Source organism: Pituophis catenifer, unplaced genomic scaffold, assembly GCF_029215685.1.
Source record: "Pituophis catenifer annectens isolate HBS135680 unplaced genomic scaffold, rPitCat1.0.hap2 SCAF_1, whole genome shotgun sequence".
In the NCBI taxonomy this organism is placed as follows: domain Eukaryota; kingdom Metazoa; phylum Chordata; class Lepidosauria; order Squamata; family Colubridae; genus Pituophis; species Pituophis catenifer.
Window position 1 is genome coordinate 115,030,630 of NW_027256881.1, and position 6,000 is coordinate 115,036,629.

Below are 6,000 nucleotides of genomic sequence, written 5' to 3' on the forward strand. Positions count from 1 at the left end.
TTGAAATTTTTCAAAATTAAAGATAATTTAAATGTTTAGGTAAATAGCTTGGCTTTGAAGGTAGTAACAGATTAACCTTTAGACTTGTATCCATAGTAATCCAATTTAGCAATAAAATACTGATGAGCTTCAGTCCTCTCATACATACTCTGCAATAAGTCTGTATAAATTCAATTTTACTTCTATGATCTAAACTGATGTAAGACCACATACTAATAACTTGAATTACTGTTGATTTCAGTGAGGGGGCATTACAGTTTTTATTGGTTCTTTAGTTCCTTCACTAAAGTTCCTTAGTTCTTCCACTGAAATCAGTAGGATGTCCAATTTTAGCTAGAGAGACTTACCGTATTTTTCGGAGTATAAGACGCACCAGAGTATAAGACGCACCTTAGTTTTTGGGGAGGAAAATAAGAAAAAAGCTGATTATCGGGTAGATTGGCCTCCCAGAATACCCTCAATCAGCTGTTCTCAGAGGTGAATTTTAGCAACAGGTTCATTGGTTGTGAGCTCTGTGCCTTGCTTTTTTTTCAGCGTCTGAAATTTCTGAAACTCGTGTCTCAGAAAAAACTTTTTTTCTCCCTCTGAAAGCCTCCAAATCAGAGTTTCAGAAAAAAACCTTGTTTCAGAGGCTTTTTTTTTCTGAAGCTCTGTTTCGGAGGCTTTTTTTCTGAAGCTTCATTTCGGAGGCTTTTTTCAGCCTCTGAAACCTCCGTTTGAGAGGCTGGGTGGGGCTACATTCGGAGTATAAGACGCACCCAGATTTTCACCCTCTTTTTTTGTGGGAAAAAGGTGTGTCTTATACTCTGAAAAATATGGTAGGTGTCAGGAAATAAAGTAAAATTTGTTTAGATGTATTCTGTCCTTTTAGTATATTATAATTTCACTATGGTGTGGTATAGTGTTCTGTCATAATTCAGATTGAGTAATTATTTTTATCCAATGGCAGAGTATTCAAAAGTATAGTTAAGCATGATTATCGTAAATCTTGCTACCTATTTTCAGCCAGATTTCATCTGACATAATTTGTTACATATCTAAATCTCCATGTATTATATGTATTCTAAATTCATATGCATGAGTACAACTTGAGTTTTGCTACTGAAATTCTTGATCATTTAGTTCTTGTACATAAGGCCCATGTTGATGAATTACACCTGCAGTAAGTTCTTTCTTGTCATGCTTGAGTTTGTGAAACACTATTCTGCAGTGGCTAAGATTTAGGATTATTCCATTTTCATTTATTTATTTTTCTTAAATTTTTGTACATGTGTACATAATTTGTATATTGCCCATGAAGGTAGTCCTCAACTTATGACAGATTGCTTAGCAACCATTCAAAGTTACAATAGACCCCTTCCCAAAAGATACTTATGACACAGTTCTGAAGTTTTGACAGCCACACACATACCCATGGTCACATGACTGCATATTGGTCACTCCGCAACTAGCCTGCACTTACGGCATTAACTTCTGATTTTTGGCAAAGCCAACCCATAGTGAACAATGGGTTTGCTTTACAACTGTGTTGTTCACTTTACGACAGGGGTGTCAAGCTGGATTTCTTCAAGGGCTGGATCAGCATTGTAGTTGTCCTCTGCAGGCCAGCCAGGGGCAACGGAGATGGGATGGCCACCTCCTGCAGCACCCTGCTGGCCAAAATGGGCCATAAGGTGACTGCACGCAGCCCCCCAGGCCCTGTTTTCAGTCTGGGCTGCCTCCTGCAGCACCCTGCTGGCCAAAACACAGCACGGGGTTCCCTGTGGCTTGCTAGCAGAGGCTCCACAATCCAGTTCTTTGCTATTTCCAGATTGGCCCCACAGGCTGGATCTGACCCGGGGGCCTTGAGTTTGACACCCCTGCTTTACAACCACAACCTACAACTGTAGTGGTGGACAGGTTCTACTATGGATCTTGAGTCAAAGACTACCAGTATTGATGTACAACAGCTAGAAAGCCATCCATTGACCATTTACTCGTGAACGCATCCTTGAATTTGCCTAAAAAGACAAAATTTGTATTTGTTGATTTGATCTTATTACTTACTTTCTCACGGAAATTCAGTTCTACTAAATATCAATAAATGAGGAGCAAAGGACCATTTGGGCCAATAGAGACCTTCAAACGACATCTTATAGATAACTCTCCATAAATGTATCTCATAGAAAGGTTTGCCTGTAGAACAAAACAGCTTGGTGGCAAACCATGACCCTGGCACCAGCTCTACCTATCAGGTTATTCCCTTTCAATGCAGTTTCCCATGGTGTCTTTTCTGGGTAGGTGGGCACTTTCTAAAAACAAGCACTGGACTACAGCCTCTATTTGTGGTGTTATTTAACAATATGGAAAGGATGTAAGGCTCAAGGTTTCATTGGAAATAAAAACTATGCCACAGATGGTAGTTTCCTAGCTGCCTACTTTATACATTTGGTTTAAAATATGCCAGATTCCCATTTTGTAACTTGTTTACATTGATAAGATCTTTTTAATGAAAAATTAAGCTAGATGGACACTTAGAGAAATATCCACAGATACCACATGACCTACCCCTATGTTGTGATTGTTCAATATTGGAGCCTCTCTATTTCTAGGCTCCCATCATTTCTCCAGCACTTTTGAGAACAGATTTCAAGGAACATAGTCAACTAATCTCCTAAAATACCTATAATATCCTGTCTACTTGCTCCTTTTTCTAGAGCTTTATTATTATTATTAATTCTCAGCCTGTGACCACCTTACCTTTTTACATTCTCTTTGCCAATAGCTGGGAAGGAAAATGAAGCACAAGACATGCACAAATTGTGCCTGAATATCTTTTAATCTTTCACTTTTGACAGATCAACAACTTTCCCATCTCAATAGTTAGGTGATATATGTTGGGCATGCACAGGATTGCCCGAATTAGTTTTGATACATTGCAATTTGGTTGGGAGCGATAATTCATTATTTATGTAGGACAAGTGACTCTATTGCAAGGGACAATATATGCAAGGGACAAATGACTATATTGATGGCGTTGGGGGAGGTTAAAGCTTCACTATAACACAATATAACATGACAGAAATCATACACCAAAATACATCATGTTTACAAACAACAAAACCTGACTTCAGATTAATGGAGTTGAGAGTGCTATGCTTAACTTTGGTATATCTGTATGTATTATGTCTGTAATGTCACCAGCTAAAGTAAGTATATTTATGGTCATTTGGTTTTCAGCTAATATTTCTTCTTTATTTTTTTACTAAAAGGTAAACTAATTACACTTCTGTAACTACCCTGTTTCCCCCAAAATAAGGCATCCCCTGATAATAAGGGGATGTGCATGGCAATAAGGCCAAGGGAATTTCGTTTTATGGGTATACTGTGTATATACGTAAAATGACAATAAACTTTAAACTTTATTTCAGGGTTCAAAAAAATATAAGACAGGGCCTTATTTTCGGGGAAACACGGTATATATTGTTAAATTGCTAGAATGATTTTTTTCCCCTTAGTACATAGCTCCTGGAAAAATTGGAGGCAAAGGTTTGAGGTGCGATTTGTTTTCTTTGTTAATTTAAACTCTCAGGCATTTTTCATGGCCTTATGGCAGGCTTTATGATAGGGAAAAAAATCAATTTGTTTTTTCCCACATACTTGCTAACAGCCACCATGTAAGAAAGCAACTATTTGTAAAAAAAAATTAACCACATGTGCAGCTGGTCCCTGTCATTTCCTCTGGTTAGGATTAGAGAGACAGAGCTGGAAATCAGGTAAGATGGCATGCTCCACATGCCCCAAAATAATAAGACCTCCCCGAAAATAAGAGCAAGAGCTTATTTCAGGGTTCAAAAAAATATAAGACAGGGTCTTATTTTCAGGGAAACATGGTAGCCTTTATAAAATATGAATTAAGAAATTCGTGCTCAACAAATCCATTTGTACACATTTACACTAGTTGACCAGGTTTCCTGCCTTCACTGTCAATTAAAAAGTTACAAATTGATGTTTCATTTTTTGCATGAGAATAATTTTATTAATTTTTTTTAAAAAAGAAGAGAAACTGATAAAATCTAATATAAAGTAAGAAAAAGGAAAGGAAAAATCTTAGAGAAAGCTAAAAGTGCAAAAAAGGAGGAAAAAAGAAAAGAAAGAAAAAAGATATCTGCTTTACGCATAATTATAAATTTACCTTTTACTCTTATGGCTACATCATCATGCTCTTCTTTCTATAATCTATCCTTTCTAATCATCAGAACTATTAATCATATGTTCAATTTTTTTCTGTTTTATGCAAAAAAGTTTTATAAAGTGTTAACATTCAGCAATAAACATAGATACTGTCTTTTCTCTGATCAAAAAAAAAAAAACCATTTCACCAACTCAGCAAGTTCCATCATCTTCAACAACCATTCCTCCATTGTGGTAGTACTGAATCTTTCCATCTTTGTGCATACAGTACCGTAATGTCACAGCATCTCTCTCATTTTATTATGTACAAAAACAAGATTCCATGACTTTTTCCCAACTGTTTGTCCATCAATCCCAAAAGAAAATCTCTGCTTTCACTCATACACAACAGTGGTGGGTTGCCCCTGGTTTGGACCAATTCGCAAGAACCAGTAGTAAAACCGGCAGGAGGCTCCGCCCACAGACCCTAATATCATCAGGATGCTTCTGCACAAACGCAGAAGCACAAGCACATGCACACGTGAAACAAGCAAGCAAGCGCGACCCCATTGTGAACCGGTAGTAAAGGTAACTAGAACCCACCCGTGGTACACAATAGATAGAGATTTTCCTATTGTCTCACAAACTATTGATCACTATTCAATGCTCCAATATCAGACTTAAGTTATAACCAGATGATTCAGATAGTCCTTATGGTGGTCTCATAGGTGGGACAGAATCTGCTATTAATAGTTCCTATACTATAACAATCCCATTCAACTGCAGCAGCCATAGCCCTGAGACATCAAGTGTCCATTTTCCTCCTTCATGGGAATCTTTAGGAAATAGACTACCTTCTTCACTTAGTCTAAGACATGAGGTGTGGTTTATACTTGGGCTTCATACAAAGAGAGTTGCATAAGAAATAAACTCTTTCTTATGCAGAACAGCTCAGTCTTTGACAAGCATGTCAATTTTATGACACGTCTGAGAATTAATCTCAGTGATTTAGCCTGGAAGGAAAGAATCTCAGTTGGCCATTTTAAAAAAGGATTTTCAGATACAATCCAAGAGTAACTCTTTGCCAGGACTCTCCAGAAACTTTATCTGTATGATTCTATAGGTACTGGAGTCAAATACAGATGGGAAGGGAAATTGCCATTATTATTTTTTCTTTTTTTCTGTTTTTGAGTTTTATGGGGTTTTAACAATTAAACAATTCTTATTCAGCTCTTGTGCATGACTGTGACTATTTACATATCACACTAATATTCTCCTATACTCTATATAATTTTACAGAATCTACTATCTGTTATTTCCCTTTTTTTCTATCTTCAATCCAATTATACCATTTCTCCCATATTACGTAAAAGTCCGAATCCATCTGTCCTTTCAGTTCCAATGTCATTTTATCCATCTCGGCGCAATCTAATATCTTTCTAATTATTAGATCTTCAGAGGGTGTGTTCAAACTTCTCCAACATTGCGCAAATGCCAATCTTATTGCTGTTGTCATATGTAGCATAATATATGTTGTCGTTTTTTCGTATTTCTTTTTCCTTATTCCTAGAAGAAACAATTCTGGTGTATAATCTATCTGGAAGTCTGTTACTTCCTATATCCAACTGTATTTTCATCCAAAGTTTTTTTTGTTTCGGAGCATAACCACCATGCATGAAAGAGGGAAATTGCCATTATTATTTCAGTTCCTTTTTCTTTTTCATTATGGAAATTGAAATCCTGTAGCTGGGAGTTAGCACAGCTTTGCTAACTGGCTAAGAAAGGTTGCACCAACGTATTTATTCTGTGGGGAATCAGACCACTTCGAGTAGGAGTGCAGTTGTACAC